General features: G+C 42.0%; 2 long non-coding RNA genes across 3 annotated transcripts in view; one reads left to right on the forward strand and one right to left on the reverse strand.

Annotated features, from left to right (window-relative positions):
• LOC140598689 (uncharacterized) overlaps positions 1-20,070 on the reverse strand; it is a 40,177-nt gene extending 20,107 nt beyond the window's left edge. Inside the window, exons 1-2 of one of the 2 annotated variants that reach the window (XR_012001283.1) lie at positions 19,860-20,060; positions 17,699-17,798 (exon numbers count right to left, since the gene is read on the reverse strand). This is a non-coding gene — a long non-coding RNA (uncharacterized lncRNA). Of the gene's footprint in view, positions 1-12,913; positions 17,799-19,859 lie in introns of those variants that run through there. The other variant, XR_012001282.1, reaches the window with a different exon arrangement.
• The window catches only part of LOC140598688 (uncharacterized), a 65,533-nt gene that overhangs the window by 3,374 nt on the left and 40,061 nt on the right, over positions 1-22,098 (forward strand). The window contains exon 2 of the long non-coding RNA XR_012001281.1: positions 7,145-7,237. This is a non-coding gene — a long non-coding RNA (uncharacterized lncRNA). The remainder of the gene's footprint in view (positions 1-7,144; positions 7,238-22,098) is intronic.

A 22,098-nucleotide genomic window follows, 5' to 3' on the forward strand; every position in this document is an offset into this window, starting at 1 on the left:
TAAGACTGTGAGGGCAAGGAGACTGGGCATTGGTTCTGACCCTGGACGTGCCTACCCTAGCGATGCGAGGCAAGTTGCATCCAGTGCAATGACCCATCTCCATGGCTTTAAAGAGAGGTCATAATATTAGCCCAGTGTACCCCCCTCGCCAACCCTCTCTCCCTTCAGAGTCAGATTCCAGTGATCTAATGCGTATGAGGGCCCTAGGAAGGAAGGTGTGCTACCGCGAGAACTGTCGCTCCATAAATACTATGTCCAATATTATTAAGGGAACATGCTGTAATTTGAAGGCACATCATTTTTATTTTGAGGGAACAGGCTAAATCACAGTTATTAAACCAATCTGCTGTACTTTGGCACTTCTTGTGCTGGCTGATGTCACGTCAGAGTGGAAGTGGAGGTTTGTCCCTGTACGCCCAGATGTCCTGTCACTGTGTAAGGGTCAGGCAGAGGGATCTGGCCAAGAGCTGTGGGGGTGCAGGAGGCCCAGGTGCTGCTGGCTCTGGGACAGGGCTGCCCCTGTTGGCCGGACAGAAGCCCAGCTCGAACAAGGATTCTAGGAAAGCTGCAGCAAGCCGCCCCTCTGAGTCTTGTTGGTTGCCCTGCCTGCATCTTCCACAGACAGACCGTCAGACCCTCTGGCCAGCGAAGCCCGGCTCTTGGCTGCACAGTGACAGAAAATCTATGGCTGAGTAAGATGGCTCCATCAGGGGATGGAGAACTAAAACATCGTTCTCTTCCAGTTAAAAGTCACGTAATTATCTGTGTTCAGTCATAGAGTTTTATGGCCACAATGATTCACACAGATTCTCTATAAGAAGGAGGAAAAAATGACATGAAAAGAATGGCTTATAGGTCAACCTGTTCAGATGGAAAAGATTCTACATCTACGCCCAGAGAGAAAGAGAGATCTATATTTTTTTGAATGTGAAGTTTCACCAAGCATTTAAAATATATATTCTCTTGATATGTCTCTCCCTTGGTCTCCCCAGGGATGGAAATAGAAATTACTTAGTCTGTGAATTCAACTGAATTCAAGTTTCTTCTAAGAAGCAGCTAAGCACTAGTGGACGAGGGGATGGCTGCTTTCAAAAGCTCATATTCTGATACCCCTTTTGTTAAGGCATCTTTGTTGTTAAATGATTGGTATTTTGGTGGAACTGAGGGTCCTTGAACCACTTTTCTATTTTATACCTGGCTTCTTTTTCCATAGGCCTAAAAGAAAAAAAAAAAAAAGCATTTCCTCCACTTTTCAAGCAATTTTAGGAATTGTCCTATGATTAGAAAAGACAAAGCTTAAGCTTATAAATATTAAAACTGAATGTTGGAAAACAGCTTGAGGTAATTTGCTCAAATTTAATTCCTTAATTGATTACTTAATTTAATTACGGTTTTCTCCTTGTGTGTCTAAGCAGGGCTGTATTTCAACCAGCCTGGAGAGGTAGCCAACTCTCCTATTTTTTGTAGCACGATATGAAATAGCATGGTCCCATTGGCTCAGGCTCCAAAGTTGAGGACAGTGGGTGCTAGACCATCGGCAAGACTTGCTAAGAAGTTGGAATGAGTTTTGCCATCCATAGCGTATCACCCATCCTCACCTACACATAACAAAGGCAATAATAATACTGAAAAGAAGATTAGTGAGAGAGAATTCCTCTGAGCAGAGTATTTCCTCCTATCCTCCTTTTCAAATCAAATGTGTGATAGGAGCTGGAAAAGGATTAAAGATATGGGGTGTTGACCACTCAACCCCAAACTAGTTGCTTGCATTGCTACAGAAACCCAAGATGGCCACAGATTCAGAGAGAACTCCTGGGCAAGTTTGAAACAAGTATTCTCTAGAGTTGGCAGGGCACAGAACCAGTAAAATCTGGAGGGGAAAGATTGATGGAATTTTCCCCAATGGCAGGGTGAAGAGAAGGGCTGAAGGAACCACAAAAAACACTTCCATCTGTCATGGGCAGGGGTGCATTTCATCTTGTCAGCTGTGGGTCGGGGGGGACACCTCAGATGAAAGCCAGGCTCTGGTTTCCTTGAAAGGACCCCACCAAAAGGGTCAGCCGGGAGATACTTATCTGTTCAGAAAGATGTCCCCAGCAAGGAGGTCTCCAAAAGACCAATAAGAGTGAAGTGTGAAAGAAAAAGGCACGATTCACCAGGTAGTAGGCATCATGACCATATTGCTACAGGGCTGATCAAGTATAACATTTTGCCCCTTTACCTCTCCTTCCTCTCCCCGAGGAGTTAGTTCTGGAGGAGTTAGAAGCAGCAGAGTAAGTCTGGAGGAGAGGGTGTTTGGGGGTAAATATGGAACCGATCAATATCCGCTTCCCTTCCCCAGTGTATTTGAGCTTGGGTCAGGCCTGAATGGGGTAGGAGAGGAGCTTTGAAATACATGAGAGACTGAAGTTTTGTGTTAGAGGAACTGGGCTTTTTCATACCTGAAAAATGAGACATCCTTGATTTCTGAGGAGGGGCCAACCCCTCAATATTTCACTTATCTGAGCAAGGATTCCAGAGAAACCTGTCTTTGCATCCTGTGGTTTTATGAGCAATTTTGGAGACGTGCAGTCTTGGTATTTGACATATAAAAACTTTCCCCTTATATATATAACATACCCCTCAGCAGACCTCTGTCTTTGATAACCTGTTCTAACCTAGCTCTGGTTTTGAAGAGCTCCTCTGTTCTACTCACTCTGCAGAGATTTGGATGGCAAGAGCTATTTAGATGATCTAGAATGTAAAATCGAGAGCTCAAAAGGCAGGCCTGTTGAAAGAGGAGATACAGTATTTGTGAAGCATGACTAGGGGGGCTTTCTCTGAAAGGCTGGGTTGGTATTTAAAGTACTCTTAGTATTTGGTAACTTGGAGCACAGTGATTAAGACATCTAACTCTGAGCCTGGTCCTGTCTCCTCCTGATCGTATGATCTTGGAAAATTGTGTAGCCTCTCCACGACTCAATTTTCTCCTTTTTGAAATGGGGATAGTGATAGGTTCCTTACCTCATAGAGTTGTGAAGATTGAGTTAACAGGTGTGAAGTGCTTAGAATAGTGTCTCGTAGCCTGATATTTATGTTAAGGTGGTTTAGACCTACACTGTCCAATACAGTAGTCACTAGCCACAGGTGGCTACTGAACGTGTGAAATGTGGCTGGTCTGAGTCGTGATGTGCTAACATATAAAGTGCACACCAGAATTGGAAGACTTAGTACCAAAATGAAAAAAAAAAAAAAAAGTGAGCTATCTCATTACTAATTTTTCATGTAGATTATCTAATCTTAAAATTTTTGAAATAATTTGAATATTTGGAATATAAATATTCAAATAAATATAAGTTAAATAATTAGGATTTATATCATAATTTGAAATATTTTGGACATATTGAATAAAATAAAATGTATTGTTAAAGTTAATTTCAGGGCAGCCTGGGTGGCTCAATGGTTTAGTGCCGCCTTCGGCCTAGGATGTGATCCTGGAGACCCAGGATCGAGTCCCATGTCAGGCTCCCTGCATGGAGCCTGCTTCTCCCTCTGCCTGTGTCTCTGCCTCTCTCTGTCTCTGTGTCTCTCATGAATAAATAAATAAAATCTTTAAAAATAAAATAAAGTTAATTTCACCTATTTTTTAACCCTTCTAAATGTATCTACTAGAAAATTTAAAATTATGTATGTGGCTTATGTTCTATTTCAATTGGTTAGTGCCAGTCCATCCCTAGCTCTGGTTGCTTGTTCTCAACTGTCTTTTACAGGTGGTAATTTTCTTATTCATCCTCTAATGGAATGTTTATGGGGTAGTGAGCCTGTACCAGAGCCTGGATACATGAAGGTTTAGCATTGCATTGCCTGCTCCTTGAGCCTGGGATGGGGGTCATATGGAGTAAGGAAGACCCCAGAGTCTGGGTCTGGTCTGCTAGCCTTACTTGGATCCCAGAATGGTAGTTAAAGCCTTAACATGTCAGTAGCAAATAATCAGAATCCAGTACCTCTGTCTTAGTAGATGTCTCTGCTTTCATTGGGTTGGGAGGTTTCATATCCATGAAGCACTCAAGTAGGGTAATTTCCTCCTGACTCAGTTGAATGTTAACTTGAAAATTTAGAATTCAGGGGCACCTGGGTGGCTCAGCAGTTGAGCGTCTGCCTTTGGCTCAGGGTGTGATCCTGGAGACCCAGGATCGAGTCCCACATCAGGCTCCCTGCATGGAGCCTGCTTCTCCCTCTGCCTCCGTCTCTGTCTCTCTGTGTGTGTGTGTGTGTGTGTCTCCCATGAACAAAAAAATAAAGTCTTTAAAAAAAAAAAAAAAGGAAAGAAAATTTAGAATCCAGGGAGGTATGCTTGAATGTAGGATGTGCATTTCCTAGTCATTGAGCAAGTCACTTAACCTTTTGAAGCCTCAGTTTCTAGGTCTGTAAGATAGGAATAGTGATACCTGATTGTGTATCTCACAGAATTGCTATAAGGAGCAAATCAGAGAGTGGGCAGGTTTGATGTATGTGGACCAGATTCTGGGATGAGTTCCTGAAATGACCCCCTTTTCGGGAGCTGCAGAAACTTTGGCTCTGAATGACTGAAATATCCCAGAGGGCATCCACTGGCTGGTGTGGCTGGTGAACTATTCTTCTTCCCTTTATTGAATGTCTCAACATAAAGTCTCCAGTAGAATATAGGTCAGAACATCTGTTATGGTGTAATTAACTTAAATAAGTGCCTATCTGACATTTAGGTGAGTATGATAATCACCCCTATGGGTTTGTTTTTATAGCTATGCACACTTTTCATTCTTAAGAGCCCCAAGGAACAAAATGTTATTGGCATCCTCTCCAGAAACAAAGAACAGCTGCATTTGTTTGGGACATTTCCCAGGCTGCTCCTTCCTCCATGTGTGAAGGATGCTGTGGGTCTGTCAACCCCACAGCGAAGAGAGAGCTCGAGTTCTCACCACTCTCCTTAGCCAGCACTCATGCAGCTGCTGGGGACTCCATGGGGGGTATTCCACTGTGTTTTAAACCCCCATGGGTAAGGAGATCTACCTGCATTCTTCTTTCCTCTAAAGCACACAGTGGTGACATGGAACACCGGTGGAGGAAAGTTCTGGAATGTCCCTGCTTTTACCAGCTCTGATCTCATTCTGACAATTGCCGTCATATATAAAAGGACTAGACTATTAAGGCTGTAAGAGCCTTGAAAGAGTTGAGTGGGTCTCAACTCTGGCTGCCTGTTAGAATCTCCTGAGGAGATTTTTAAAATGCTCAGTGCCTAGTCAGCCTGGATCCTGATACTGATTTAATTGAATTGGAACAGGCTCCTGGCAGTTGGTGCTTTGTGAGCGCTCTCTAGGGTTGAGAACCACTAATCTGAAGTCAGGGCTAGAGCCACGGTCTCATTTCCTCAGGCAGATAGTTGAAGATAACATGGCTTTGGACACAGACATCTTTGAATTTTGAATTCTGCTGCATTTACTCATTAATTGAGGCCTTGAACAAACTATTGAAATTCTCAATTTCCTTGCTTGTAAATGGGAAAAAAACAACACTTAAAAAACTTTGGGTGAAATTAAGTGTGAAGACATTTGTCTGTTTTCTGCACTCATTATAAATAAGCGACTTGAGGATAAGGACCATCTAATAATGAAAATAACACTTAATTGAACTACTATAATGTGTCAGACCTGGCAAGTACTACATTTGAATTATTTCACTTAAGCCTCCCAAAATGACTATGTAGGTTGAAGAACAATTTCATGGGGTGCCTGGCTGACTCAGTCAGTAGAGCACGTGACTCTTGATCTGAGATTTGTAACTTTGAGCCCCGTGTTGGGCATAGAGATTACTTTAAAAAAATATTTAAAAAAAAAGAACAATTTCATGCAATAAAGCAAAAAGACAAAGATAAGTTAATTGTGTATGCCCAGGATCTCAAGGCTACAGCAAAGTCAGAATTTGAACTCATCTTTCTAATGCATTTGTTATCTTAATTGATACACCGTAATGTCTCCCTAGCCTGTGCTAAATGTTGTTTCCCTAGCCCCTAGCACAACGCCTGCCACGTGGAAGGTACTCAGTAAATACTCAATACATGGATAAAAATTAAAATATGTAAATGAATGAAGTACCTAGCTCCTTGAAGACAGTGTTATCGCTCTGTTCATCAGTCTTCTCTGCTAACACTAGCAGATAAAAAGGATCTATCTTCAACAGAGGCAATATGCAACAAGAAAAATTATAATGTGCCTTCTATTATTGCCATGACAAAATGAGAAAGTAGACTAGCGACAGATCAATCCTATTCTTTCATATACTATCAGGCAGGATATGATTTTAAGTTGGAGCATGTTGATAGCTCCAGATCAGAAAAGCAAATATCAATTCATGCTAGTTTTAGAGTCCTGTTAATCTTCCAAATTGTTATTTGGACACTAGCTGTCAGCATATTTTATGTATTTCCTACATGTCTCCTGAACACAGCTGTGCTAAAACTCTGAGGGCTCATTTTAACACACGAGAGCAGCTTGGAAGAGTCGGAAATGCACGATATGTGGAGTCAGCAAGCCTGAGTTCAGGTTTTGGCCATCCACTTACCAGCTGTGAAGCTTTAAGCCCAAGCATCTCAAATGAAATATTCATGCCCTAGAGGTTTGAGACATTATGCTGGAAGGTCTCAGAGATGCAGGATAAACAATGCATTCATTCATTTATTAAGCAAATATTTATTGAATGCCAGGCATTGTGTTTCAAGTGAAATGAACAAGACAGATAAGGTCCCCATTCTTATAAAGTCTTAGATTCTTCAGAGAGACATAAGTTCAAATACAGATGAACACTATTAAAAAGAGAGATAACATGAAGTTACTTTTTAAAGGCCTGATAACAAGTTTATTTTAAAAGGCTTGGTAACGTACTATTATTAGTTGCCTACCTAGAATTCACTTTCCCCTTTCTATTGGCTTGCTGTGTTCAATCAGATGTCTACTGTTGCCACATACCACCCATGGGATGGGCACTGGTTGGCTTAGGCCAAATATATTCATTTCCCATTGGTTTAGGGCTAGTCGTGTAATCTAAACAGTCCAATCAGCATTCATCTTGGGACTCTGGCATGCAATCCTGGTATCAAAGTCATTTTTATGGCTTTTCTTCTTAACACCAGAGGATGAAGATGTGAAGATGAACCTCTGGGGCCATTTTGCTGCTAGGATGGGAAAAGCTTGAGGATTAAGCCAACATGAAGAGAAGTGAGCAGGTATGTGGACCCCACTCTGGGGCTTGCCTTATTCTCTGAACTTCAAGGTATAAAGCTAATAGATCCTTTATTGCCTAGCTGATATGAAGCAACTCTTCTGTTTCTTATACCATAGAATTCATAACTGATATAGAAATTTGGTTCCAGGAGTGGGAATACATTAAAATACAAACCCTAAAATATAGATTTGGCTGAGTAGAAGTGATGAGATAAATGGCAGTGCCCTGTTGGGAGTCAGGACCTATAGGCGTATCAGGGGAAATGGTAGGAACTATCCAGGATCATTGATTACAGAAAGGTCCTACAATAAAGACACAGTATTAAGATAAGTGACCGATCTGAAGGCAGAGAAGAAAGGAAGTGTGATTTTGCTTCAAAAGGCCCTCTCTGAGTATGGACTGCAATCAAGATGACTGGAATCCAGCAGTGTTACAAAGACCAACTACCCTACTCCAAGTGAAGATTCACACAAGGAAAGACAGGAAGTAAGACTGGGATAAAAGACAAGCCGAACCCCTTAGGCCACTCCCCAGTACTTCCTACTAAATGGTCCTCAGCTGACAAACCACATAAGAGCATCTGTGCTGGAGCCTGAGGTCAGGAGGCAAATAATTCCTCTCCGAGTTATTGTCAGAAGCTGTCCAGAAACAGAAGCCCACACAAAAATAGCAGCCATTACACTGAAGCTTTAGGGGACGGTCATATGACAGGGACCTGTTGTTAGACAATCTAAAGTCCAAGGCTCAAGTGCAATGACCAGAGACAGGCTGTCTAAAGTTCCTCACCTATGGAAGTGATGAGTGAAATATCTTGATGGTAAATAAGTTTATGAAGGAGCTATTTGCCAAAGAAACCCCAGCCCTGGACCACCACAGTCCATGACTGCTCAACTCCTATGGCAATCTCACACTCTGAAGTCACACACACAGGAGGGGGTTATGCAGCTCCTGGGAAGGGATACTTCTCTAGATATGTCAATGAACAAAAAACCTTCAAGAGAAGAAAACCAGAGCCTGCCAAATTGATTAAGCAACTCCTCCACCATCAGAGCATTATCAAAACAGGAGGCTGAGAAGCAAAAAGCATATCCTTGGTACCAGCATTTCCAAGCCAGAGTCCTGATTAGATTATTTAAGTCATGTTCACCTCCAAAGTCACATGGAGAGTTCTGTTTTACATGTATTATTGTCCAGAATATGTCTGTGTTCGTGTGTGTGTGTGTGCGTGAGTGTACATGTGTTTACCCAATTCTCTTTTATACTTGAGATTTCTTTCATTGTAGTCATCCTTAGTCTTTCTCTACTATTATGTATTGGATGTGTTGGTGACTGATACATTTGTCTTTGCCCTGCTTTAACCAACCATGAAGAGCTATATCCAGATGGGAAGAAGAAGGTTTCCTATCCCCTAGAAGTCCTGGACATGGAACTAGATGCAGTATTGAATGATACTTGGGTTGTGTATTTGGGGGGACATAATGATTGTATTTTAGGTAGATATGGTTGGACATTTTTAAAAATGCATGTATGGGAAGAGGGATGTATATAGGTGTTAGGTAGTCTATATTGTCTCAAACATCAGGCTGACTATACCATTTATATGACTTTTTTTATTTTTTAGTAGTAGTAGTAGTTTAAACATTACTACCAAAACTTTGAAACTTTGTATAACAAATTAAGCAAAATATATTTTCATAGATAACTTGATTTCAGGCTCTTTTCAAATAATCATGCTTGCTGATTCATTGGATCTGAGTTAATGTTCGCCTGACTTTTATTACATCATGAAAATAAATGCTATTTCATTTTTGACTCAGATATAGCCATTAGTCACCAAATTCCTAACATTGTTCTTTGAGTTTAATGGCAGTTTAGATCAATCACCAAACATATGAAAATGCAGAGACATTCCGCATTTATTGCTCATTTCTCAGAAACCTGATGGGCTCTTGGTTTAGAGATTGTATCATCTCTTCCAGAGTCATCTATCCCATAATCTGATCACCTGGGACACTTAAAATACTGATGCCTAGATGCTACTTCCAGAGATTCAGATTGAAATCTTATGCAGCAGGACCTAGATTAGTCTTTCTTTTTCCTTTCTTTAGGAGCAAATAGCAGACAAACCCAAATTGAGGGCCATTCTATAAAATAACTGACCAACACTCTTTAAAAATGTCAAGATCGTGAAAGACAAAGGAAAACTATTCCAGATTAAAGGAAACTAAGGAGACATAACAACCAAATGCAAAGTGTGATCCTCCCTTAGGTCTTGAACCAGAAAAAAGACATTAGGGGAACAATTGGTGATCTTTGAATAAGGTCTGTAGATTAGTAACAGTGTTATAGCAGAGTAAACTTCCAGATTTTGATCTTTGTACAGAGGTTGTGTTGGATGTTAACATCTGGAGAACCTAGGCAAAGATTACACAAGAGGTCTTTGTACTATATTTGTAACATGCCTGCCAGTGAAATCGCTTCAAAATGAAAAGCTCAGTACTTTTTAAACTACACTTTAAAATATGAAAAAAAAAATCCTCAGACTTTAAAATGTTAAAATGTTTCCATGCCTCCCCTTCTTTAAAATCTTTCCTGACCCCTTAACTATCATAATTCCATACTTACCTTTATGTCTTTATCCTAATGGTTTCTGTTATGAGTCAGAGGTCCATAAACTGGCGGTGTGTGGGCTAAATTGAGCTTCAATCCTTTTAGGTTTGGTTGGCACAAAAGTCTTCCTATCCTTGAAAATTTGATTTGTCACAGCTCCCAACTACTCTATATTGTCTCAAACATCAGGCTGGCTATACCATTTATATGACTTTGTTGTTGTTGTTGTTGTTGTTGTTGTTTAGTAGCAGTAGTTTAAACATTACTACCAAAATTTTGAAACTTTGTATAACAAATTAAGCAAAATATATTTTCATAGATGACTTGACTTCAGGCTCTTTTCAAATAATCATGCTTGCTGATTCATTGGATCTGAGTTAATGTTCGCCTGACTTTTATTACATCATGAAAATAAATGCTATTTCATTTTTGACTCAGATATAGCCATTAGTCACCAAATTCCTTACATTGTTCTTTGAGTTTAATGGCAGTTTAGATCAATCACCAAACATATGAAAATGCAGAGACATTCCGCTTTTATTACTCATTTCTCAGAAACCTGATGGGTTCTTGGTTTAGAGATTATATCATCTCTTCCAGAGTCATCTACCCCATAATCTGATCACCTGAGACGCTTTTAAAGTACTGATGCTACTCCCAGAGATTCAGATTGAAATCTTATGCAGCAGGACCTAGATTAGGCTTTCTTTTTTCCTTTCTTTTGTTCTTTTCTTTTCTTTTTCTTTTTCTTTTTCTTTTTTCTTTTTTTTTTTTTTAGGTTTCCCAGATGATTCTAAACATGCACCTAGTTTTGAGAACCACTGATTTGCCTTGTTTATGTTTGAGGTGATTGAGCACCTATTGTCTTAGGGAAAGGGTGTAAGAGAATTTTGGTTAACTTGACAAAGTTTATTTGTCAATACCCCTTGATATGTAGGGCAGCTCACTGAAAAGAAAGTGTATGTTAAAATTTCCTGGGGAGCTTGTTAAGTGTGCAGATTCCAGGGTCACACCCTGGTGGATTCTGATTCAGTGTTTCCTGCACACCATGCTAATTACCTATGAGCTCCTCTGTAGAAAGAAGACCTATTGCTCTCTGTGTTCAAAGCGTTATTTCTGAATTACTTGTCCTGACCCATTCATTCCTCCCACTACTTAGCTTCTTCTTAATCCCACAAACTTCCAAATGTGTTGCTCATGCTCTAATTTTCATCATCACCTTTCTCATTAGGCTTAACTTCTGGCATTTTCTTCTTGGCTCCTCATTAACCAAAGTATGATCTCCCCCTGTGAATTTGCATTAGTTTGTCTTGGGAAACTGCCCACACATGTGCACCTCTTCTTCCCAGATATTTCTCTGCTTCAAAGTTCCTCTCCCAACTTCCGTATGTTGGATTTACCCCTAGTTATACTCTCGTCCCTATTTGGATTTACCCCATTGTACTCACTGGGTAAAAAGCCACCTTAAAACTCGATGGCTTAACACAATAAACATGATTGTATGGGATAGCTGGCTGTTTGGACCAGCTGCACTGGAGTGGGTCTAACTCTTATCTTTGAGACCTCACCTGGGATGGCTGGGACAGCTTGGGGCCTCTCTCCACCTGACCTCTCATTCTCCATTAGTTCTCTGGACTTCCTCATATGGTGGTGGAAGGGCTCCATGGAAAAAGCAAGAAAGGGCCAGCCCAAATAAACAACTGTTTCTTTAAGCCTCTGCTTGCATTTCATTTGCTTATGTCCCATTGACCAAAGTCAGTCACATGGCCAAGCCCAAAGTCAGTGTGGGAAGTGGCTACCTGAAGGCATGAATTACTGGTGCCCTCTACTACAAAAATAGACCATAGCCTTCCCCCTAATTCCAATTATTCATGTTCCTGTCATATGCAATATTCCTTCCCTCCGAGCATCCCTACGGATCTCATTCACCTGTAGCATTGGCTCAAAGTCCTGGGTCCTGAGATTTCTTTTCTTTTTTTTTAAGATTTTATTTATGTATTCATGAAAGACACACAGTGAGAGGCAGAGGGAGAGGGAGAAGCAGGCTCCCCACTGAGAGGGAGCCCCAGGACCCCGGGATCATGACCTGAGCCAAAGGCAGATGCTCAACCACTGAGCCACCCAGGTGCCCCTGGTCTGAGATTTCTATCAAGTCCAAATGAGGACAAGTTGCTTGGCAGTGGCTCTTTTGAGTTCAGAACACTGTAATTGGACGAGACAAATTATATGGTCTGCAAACACACTCAACAAACATTGAAAGATCGGGCCAGGACAATCACAGTAAATATTTCCATTCAAAAAGGGAATTAAGAGAAGATACATAGCAGGCACTGATTCATAAGAATTTTGGAACCCTGCCAGGCATGTGTTGCCAGGTCTTCCTATTCTGAGAGCAGGACCCAGTTCTGTCCCTGGGAGTAGCTTCCCAATCCATTGTTCCCTATCACTCTTGGCGCCTGTGGCCTGGCTCTTGGCTTTACCTTCCTTTTTTGCTTGAGAAATAGCCCGTGTTGGCTTCTGAGTAGCTTTCTGAGGTTGCTTTTGCTTCTTACAAAAAAAAAAAAAAAAAAAAAGTTGGGAGCCCAAAGGCCACTTCGCAGTTTGTGAAACCACAGCCCCTTTTTACTCTAAGCCAACTATCTATTTTTTGTTGTTGTTGTAGTTTGTTTGCTTTTAATTAAGAGTCTATTTTTTTTTTACAGAATAGTTTTGGGTTCACAGCAAAATTGAAGGGAAAGTGCAGAAATTTTTCATCAGCCCTCTCTCCTACACATGCATATCCCCTCCATTATCAGCCTCTTCCACCAAGTAGTACATTCATTACTATCGATGCACTTGCATGTCAGGATCACCCAAAATCCATAGTTTACAGCTCACTCCTGATGTTGTACATTCTCTGGTTTTGGAAAAATGTATAACAGTACATACAATCATTATAGCATCATGCAGAGTATTTTCAGCTCCCTAAAAAACCTCTCTGTTCTGCTTATTCATCCCCACCAAACCTTGGCAACCACTCATATGTTTATCGTCTTCTTAGATTTTCCCAAGTGTAGCTGTGTTGTGATTTATTTTTTTTCAGTACAACTCTCTTTAAAATGTCATAGGTGTTCTATAATTGTCACTTCAGTTCACTACATGCTCCAAAACCACATTCAGAAATTCTTTTTGAGACTGGCGTCTCTCTTCTTTGGGCATGTCTGGCTGCTATGAAGCAATGTCATCAAGATTCTTAGAAGCTCTTTTGTCAACCTGATGTTCTACTGGAAACCACCTTGTAAAACTCAAAACCCAAAATTCAAGACTAAGTGGGGAAAAAAAAAAAAAAAGAATGGAAAGGGATTGTTTCTGCAAGGGTTGCCACATAGAAAGGGACCAGGAATTTGCGATGGAAAGACCTAGGACACGAGGTTCTCACCAGACACGAGGTAGATGAGTCGAGCCTGATAAAAGGCACCTGACTGGGCAAACAGCCACAGTTTGACAGCTACTGTCCCAATGTATATTCAGTTTCCCGAAGTACTTTTTTACTTAAGATCTTTTATAAGTATGTGTTTGCAAGTTATTTCACGGTATTCGTCATATGTGATTTTTTAAAAAGATTTTTATTTATTTATTCATGAGAGACACAGAGAAAGAGAGGCAGAGGCACAGGCAGAGGGAGAAGCAGCCTCCATGCAGGGAGCCCGATGTGGGGCTCCATCCCAGGTCTCCAGGATCACGCCCTGGACTGAAGGTGGCGCTAAACCACAGAGCCACCAGGGCTGCCCGGCCATATATGATTTTAAGTGGCTGGATGGTTCTCCGTCAAATGAATGGGTCATCATTTACCATTGCCTTAGAGCACCTCATTTAGGCAATTTTGGTTTTCTTCTGTTAAAATAACTCTACTGTCATCATTTTTATACATTTTTTCTTTTAAATTCATTGATTATGATGCGTTTTACAAACTTTGAAGAACTGAATCACTGGTAATAGTATAGAAACATACTCGAGGGGATGCCTGGGTGACTCAGCGGTTGAGTGTCTGCCTTTGGCCTAGGGTGTGATCCTGGAGTCCCGGGGAGTCCATGCAGGGAGCCTGCTTCTCTCTCTGCCTATGTCTCTGCCTCTCTCTATGTGTCTCTCATGAATAAATAAATAAAATATTAAACAAAAAAAGACACATACTCGAGGCAAGTGAACTAAGAGGCCCATGTTTTCTAGAAGGATTGTACCAATTTATTAGTCATCAGCCGACCTGTTTCCCTGAGGACTTATTATCATTGAGTTTTGTTGTTTTTCTTTCCTATTCAGAATTTAGCCAACAAAATGGCATCTCATGGTTTTAATTTCCATTTCTTTAACTTCTAAGTAGACAAGGATTTTTCCTTTTGTTAAATTACTCAAATTAATTTTTCTTGTGTGACCTCTATTCCAATTGTAGAGTGCAAAATTAACATTAGGCTTGGCAACAAATGACAAAAAAAAAAAAAAAAAAACTCAAACAATAGAAAATTTAACAGTGGCTTTTTTTCTTTCTCACAGAAAAGAAGTCTGGGGCAGTCAGTCCAGTGCTGCCCCTGGCACTCCAAGCTCTCAGATCCTTTATTGCTCAGATCTTCAGATTGAGCTCCTCCTCATGATTTGCATTCCCTTTGACAGTAAAGAGATGGGTGTGGGGATGGGATAAATCAATTCCCTTGAAGGATGTTTTCTAGAAGGTGCAACCACTTGTGTTTATATCCCATTGGTCAGCAATTAGTTTCATTTCCAAGGGGGGAAAAAAAAAAGAGAGAAGAGCTATCTCATTGGCCAGCAGCCTCTGCCACACACAGCAAATCTCCATCTCCCATCAAGGCTGAGAAAGTAGCAGCTCTGGGAGGAGAAGGTGGCGCAGTTTGGCAGGGGAGTAAATGTGGGAAGAATGCCAGGGCTCAGGCTGGCATAGAGATGGGCGTGCAGTGGTGGGAAAATGCTACCCGTGGGAAGTTGGCTTCCCTCTCATCCTGGACCCTTCCCAGGCTTAACTCTTAGCTTTCTCTAATAGACTTTCCATCTCCTTCCCAAATTCTCGTTGGTTTTTAGGGCCCTGCTTGCCTCTTAACTCCTTCAGCAGCTTTCCCTTACCAACCCAAGTTTCATGACTCATTTGAACCTAGACACCGGTGGGTTCTGTTAGGTTATCATTTCTTTTTGTGTCGTTGGCCCAATGAGACTACAAATTTATGAAAAGCAGGCGTAGTACCTTACATTTTTTCAAAGGCCAGCACCCCCTATCTCTCTCCCCTTCCACATTCTCTTTTTTTAGGAATCCCTGCCCCTACTCCCAAATATCCAATTTTGAGGGGAATCATGATTAATAAATTCAGTGAACACAATTTGCTCAAGAAGGTATCAAGTGTTTATTTTGCAGAATCGGCTTTCATGTTCTTCCAGTTGGTAAATAAACTATATGGCACTAGGATAAGACTATTTGGAACTTAATAACATTATGTTTTGTTTTGTTGTTTTGTTTTGATTCCACAGATCTGTTTTATAGATAGCGCAGAACCATCAGAGGATATATTCCTGAAAATTGCTATCAGTGGCTTGAAACTGTGTATCAGGGATACATTAAGTGTATGATAAATTGGTGGATGGTGCTTGGTAATCAAGATATAACTATCCGTTTCATGAAATGGGGATATTTGCCAATTTGTTCACAACTCTGTAATATGTATCAAGTGTCTGCTACCGACAAGGTACAATGTCAGGTAATGTGGGGTCAGATCTATGGAAGACTCCAGATGAACCAGACCAGAATTCTGTTCTCAAGAAGACTTTCACCTTGTAGGTGAAAAACACACACATTAGTCTAACCTTTCATTATCCCTTTACCTGTTGGCAGGTGGAAGAAACCCCATTAGCAGAAAGAAAGCATTGCTATGGGTTGATCAAGCACAAACAGGCAGCATAAGAGTGGTTCAAATCAGCCCTTGACTCTGCCCTGGGGATACCTTTCTGTCTGTGATGAGTCACCTCAGATGGGGCTCAGGAATAGTCCTGCCCTCTCTCTGGACTCCTCTTCTAGGGTCTTCTTTGCTTTTGCCTTCTCTACCCTCCTCCTGGGCCTTTCTACTTTGGTTCCTGGCTTGTGCTGAGGAATAGACATGAAAAAGCAGCTTTTCTGGTCTAGCTTCAGAGTAGTGCATCATCTATTCATTTAATAGTCATTTGACCAAATATTTTCTTAAAAATCTCCAACTCCCTCTTGCCAATATGGACTAATAGCATTATCCCAGTGTGTGATGCTAATAGAGATTCTCCTTTTTTTCTTGCCCCTATCAAGAATCATCTACACCATCTGCTTTTATATCTTACACGGATATGAAACAGAGCTCTAAGGAGAGAAAGTTTGGTTGGAGAGAACCCTGTCCTTCCACAATGGAGTCATAAGGAAGAGCAGAGAAAGTGCCCAGAGAGTGGGTAGGGATAAATGCCAAGACTGAGAAGACAGTATAAAGCCAGGTAGGATGGCAGGCATCTTCAGGGTGGGGGGTGGAATCTGCATGGGTGTGCAGGGATGAAATTGGGGCATTTTTAATAATATCTCTTGTTAGGCTCTGTCATGTTGATTATTATGTATTTTGGCTCTTACCCTACAAGAAAGGGTAGAAGGAAAAGGTGTGAAAAGTGAGGGAGGAATTGTTGATGGCCTACACTGGAAGCTGAGAGGCAGCATGGAGCCAAGAACAAGTGTGGCCTTGAAATCAGGTAAAAGGAAGACCCAAGTTCATTTCCTCTCTATCAGATATTGACCACGTGGATTTGGGCAAACTGCTTATTTCTCATGTGTAAAATGAGGATAATAGCACTGACATCACACCTAATACACTGTAATGTCTTGTTTCTCCACAGAAGTCATTAAACATTTTAAGCATACTATGCTGTAATATGTATGGCTAATGTCCTTATTAAGCAGGCTATAAACTGCACCTTGATGAAATTGAATGAATGAATCCTTTTATAACTACAAAATTATTCAATAGATCACTCATCTGGACCCAGTGGTCCACTTCCAGAAAGTTCTTGACACATCTTGATATGTCAGGCTGAGGCTTGAAGAAGGAGGAACCCCTGGATTTCTGAGTCAAGGAGACCACAGGGGTGCAGGTGCTTGGGTGTTCCTCTTCTCTGGTTGCCAGCAAGGGGGGCCCCCCTCAGCCTAAAAATACCTGCCCAGAAGCTGGGGCGGGAAAGGGCAGAAGCCATGTGAGAGGTGCTATGGGAGGAGTTTGAAATGAAGATGAGAGGATGCCAAGGAAATCCTGCTTTGCTTAGAGATGAGGCTTCAGGGCCAGTTCCTTTCCTTCTCCTTCCATCCAGAAAAATAGAACTCAAGATTAGGAGTCACCACTTTGTTCCTGCCTCCTTTCTCAGTCCTGTTCTCTGCTCGGCTACATGGCACTCCTCCAGCGGCAGGAACGGTGTCGGGAGAGGAAGGGTGATGTGGCCCAGTGGGGTTCTTAGGTTCTAATGCCCAGCCTCTCACCCACTAAGGCATTTAGCACCCTCTGATTCTGTGCTTATATCATGACCATGTTTGAGAAACCCCATCTCCCTTCCTCTGGCACTTCCTCCAGAAAATGGGCTTCAGAGAACCTTCTGAGCTAGAGGCCCAAGGTTGACTCTGCCCAGAGAACTGAGATTGTATTTGCATTTCTGGTTGGTGCCCTAGACTTTTGCAGCTTATTGTGTCTAGAAACACTGAGATATGCAGAGTCTCTAAGAGGTGGGACAGGAGGAGGAGGAAAGAATACAGGACATGAGAACATTGGCCTATCCTTGCTTTGGTTACCCACCAGAGGCAAGGCCTTTAGAAATCATCTACCTTTCGGTTGCAGATTAGCTTCTCAGCTCCTCACCAGGCAACTCTTACTGTGCAACAATCAGGAGCCAGGATCCCAGGTCCCTGGAAGCAGGAACTGTACCTGTAGGATTGAGGGTGGGGAGGGAAGAAGAAATGAGCAACTGGCACTTGCAGGAGTACAGTTCTCGCTGGCTTGTCGAATTGAGGGCTTTAGATCTTTGGCTTGAAGGAAACAGATATTGGGGTGGGTGCGGTCAAGGGAAGAGGACGAACAGAGTGCGCCACTGGTAGGGGCACACAAAGTCCCATCAGGGAGTATGCAGTCGTGGGTAAATTCAAAAGAATCATTTTCCAGATCCTAGTTTCCATATGTGCTTTTCTCTAAAACTGATCCCCCTGGGGGCACATCCTAGGTGCCAGGCTGGTTCTCTTCCTCAGCTCCTCTTTCCCAGTGGCCCCCTGCATTCCTCAAAAAGAAGCCCCATCTGCCCTGCGTCTGCATCTCACTTGGGCGCACTGCCTCCCACAGGAACATCTTCCAGTGCACCAAGTAAAGGGTCCACTTGAAATCTTGATGTCTGAATGTCAAGTAACATTTGGCATTGATTTCAAGTTGGAGGAGGTAAAAGATTAAGATTCAGCTTCAGGTTGAAGTAAATTATAGGGGGTATTTTCTTAAACATTTATTCAAACACATGAGGAAACAATCTTCTTTAGCTTTTACCAAAAGATTATTATGTAATATGAACGCATGCATGTTTCATTTGAGCACAAGTCTCCTGCTTGCTTCAGCTTTTCTTTACATTAAGTGGTCCTATTAATGGCTTTCGGGGCACCTGGGTGGCTCTCAGTGGTTGAGCATCTGCCTTTGACTCAGGTCATGATCTTGGGGTCCTGGGATTGAGTCCCACACCGAGATCCCCACACGGAGCCTGCTTCTCCCTCTCCTCTCTCTGTGTCTCTCATGAATAAATAAATAAAATCTTTATTAAAAAAAAATAGCTCCTCCTCTTTTTTTGCTGGTAATTTCCACAAAATTTGGTCTTATTCTAGCAATTGCTAGATGAATATTTTTTTATGCTTGCTGATTATTTTAGAATTTAAATTATGATTATTTTATTTCACCCAATTATTTACCAAAATAAATTGCAATGATAAATCAATCTCTAATATTAACATGGAGACTCTTATGGTGATAGGAAACTTTAACTTTTTCAATTTTGAATTAATAAGATAAATATTCAATCTAGAAAAAATTTAGTATGCAAAATTTTAACTTATGTACATATTTCATAACTGAGAACTATGATATGGGGACCAGTACAAGTTTCAAGCTTAAAAGTATACTCTACTAAGATAAAATTCTGTGGGCAACATAGATGGAAATATGCCTGCAAGGAGGACTAATAAATGATGGAAAAATTTTGGCTGTTAAAAAAAATAACTTATTCATGTTTTTTGAATAGATGAAGGCGGTTATTCAATACATTTAATGGAGTGGTTTAACCGTCTTAAACGTCAATGTGCCAGAAGTTACATATTTCTCAATTACTTAAACTTGTAATAAAAATGTTAACTTAAAAATGTGAGGAGGAGACATAGTTTTTCCAAAAGTGTTAAGAGATCCCAGAACAAAGCATTTTTATAGATGCCCTTGGAGGTGGGAGGGGAATGCAAGGTGGGGAGAGAGGAATGCCAGTGCCCTGGGCAATTCTGCCTGCAGGTGGGGTTGGGCCGCTCCTCATCCCTGGGCTTTCTCTGCCCGGGTGTCAGCATCTCAGCTGGTTTTCCAAGAGAGGGTGAAGCAGACAGACCCTGGGCCAGGACACTCCTTCCTCCAAAGTGCTTGTTCCAATGCGGGGGACTACACGCGTGTACCCAACTAGGGTGTGCCCTGAGGCTCCTTCTGCACACAACCAGTCACAGTCTGCAGGGGAACCAGGTGGTGCAAGGGGACAGAGCAGCAGGCAGCTAACAGCACCCCTGGAATGCTAACTAGCATCTTTGCAAAGCTGCCATTTACATGGAAAGAGATGGCATTAAAAATGCATGATGTGGAAGTCAGAGATGATTCTCTTAGCCTCTCTGGAACCCAAGGAGACTCGGAGAATAAGCTTCTCATGCTCAGGGGCCAGCCTTGGTGGTGGTGACAGCCAGCACCCCTGTCACTGACCTCACCTACCCTCTGCTGGTGCTGCGTCCTCCGTCTGCTTCATCCTCTTCTCCCGACGTTTCCCAGAGTCTCCCCACTTGCTTAGGATGTCTGCCAGCAAAGGCAGAAGGTTCACCAGGTTCTCTGGGTCCAAGGAAAAGCCGGTCCCTTTAACAGGTCTGCAGCAGCTCCAGAAGCTGTTGTCGATGGTGTCCTGGTTCTCACAGGGACAGCTGTGTCCTGGCAGGTTGCCTCGGTGGGAGGGATGGTCTGATTATTTTAAAATGTTATATTATGCTTATTTTATTTCACCCGATTATTTACTAAAATAAATTGCAATGATAAATCAACCTATAATATTAACATGGAGATTCTTAAGGTGATAGGAAACTTTAACTTTTTCAATTTGCATTAATAATAAGACAAACATTCAATCTAGAAAAAATATAGCATGCAAAATTTTAACTTATGTACATATTTTATAACCGAGAACTATGATATGGGGACTAGTACAAGATTTTCAAGCTTAAAAATATATTCTACTAGGATGAAATTCTGTGGGAGCAGGTGGGAGGGATGGTCTGATGCCCCCCAAGAAGCCCCCACAGGCAGCACAGATGGGACCCAGGGAGACGAAGGGAGTCATCATGGGACCACAGCCCTGGGGTCCCAAGCTCTGAAGGCCAAGGAGAAGGTATGAGGGTGTGAACTGGCATCTTCAGCTTATAGTTAAAATAATAACTCTTCTTAATGAAAACTCAAGTTGCCTTTATGATGGGAGGACATCACTGTGGTCCTCGGGTGGGGTGTGAGGTCCGAGAGGTCAAAACTACTCCCATAGTGACATGAAGGTGTTTAGAAACTTTCATTCTCTCATAAGCTGTGTCGGGGGAGGAAAAAGATTCCCTCACCCCTCATCAGGTCCCTGGCTGGATCTGAAAATTAAACCCACAAAGACAGATGAACAGGAGAAAAGTGTACCCATTTTACTAATTTTTCCATGTACACGGGAGCCTTCACAAGAGAATGAAGACCCCATGAAGTGACCAGAGCAGGCACCTTTTATAGTTTTAGACAAAGAAACAATAAATATGTGAAGAATGGACAAAATAAAGAAGTTGGGAGTAGGGGTGGCGATGGTGAAGTGGAGAGCTCAGAGTGAGTTTAACAAGGTTTGTTGGCAGATTCCTCTGGAACGTCTCAGGACTGATAGGAGACTGTCTCCAGTGAGGGGGCATGTATTTCCTGCCTTTGGGCAGAAAAGGGAGAGCTTTTTCTGCATTTACTGCTTCTAATTGTCTTTGGCTCAAAATTCTTTTTATGTCAAACAGGCGTAATTGGGGGTGGCATTTTCTGGTTTCCTTCAAGTGTATCACGGAATTCCTTTAGAGCAATGACATCTTCACTCTGGTGATAAGTAAAATGTGTGCTTCTGAATCATTATGTTTTAAAGTTTTCTCAGTTTCAATTTCTACTACAGTAAATACCAGTAACTACAATCCCATCGCTATAACAGAAGCTTTCTGGGTTTTTGGTGATTGTTAAGGGTACCGACGCGTCCTGAGACCACAACGTTTGAGAACTGCTGCCTTAGATCTTCTATTTTATTACCTGTTTGGTAGACTCGGAGGAAGAGGTGCTAGAGAGAGGAGATGAACTGCTCAGCATCATACAGAGCTTGAGGCAGAGTCAGGAAGAAAACCCTGTAGACACCACACTGCCCAGGTCACTTTGCTGATTAACCACTACTGGCCACAGCAGGGAAATTCATACGTCCCCTTACTTCCCTCCAAGTATATGGGGCAGGAGCCTCTCTGCCCCCTTTACCTCCCGCCCCCCTCTCCACCACCTCTGGGGAGTGTGGGGTCATCTAGGATGAGAACACAGCAAAACAACACTACTGAAAGCCAGTCGAATAAGCAAAATTGTAAAGTCGGGTTTGTTCGTGCTCCTCTCTGAAGGATGCTAGCTTTCTCAGATGGAGCCAGGGTAGGTCATCCTGGGACAAGAGTAGGTAAGACTGCAGCAGCGGAGCAAGGCACGCTGGTCTGCAGCACACTCGGCTTTGATTGAAAGGTGACCAGGTAGGAACAGTCAAGATCTATTTTGTCTCATCTCTTGGATCCCAATTGTGACCCTAATCTGCTGTGACTACAGTTACTGTCTTTTTGTTAATGGACCACTCCAGGGAAACGTAACAATTGGGTTACATGTAAGAGGGGCCTTGGAATTATCTAGTGTGTTCACTCATTCATTCAGTGGTGTTTGT

Source organism: Vulpes vulpes, chromosome 4 (genome assembly GCF_048418805.1).
Source record: "Vulpes vulpes isolate BD-2025 chromosome 4, VulVul3, whole genome shotgun sequence".
NCBI lineage: Eukaryota > Metazoa > Chordata > Mammalia > Carnivora > Canidae > Vulpes > Vulpes vulpes.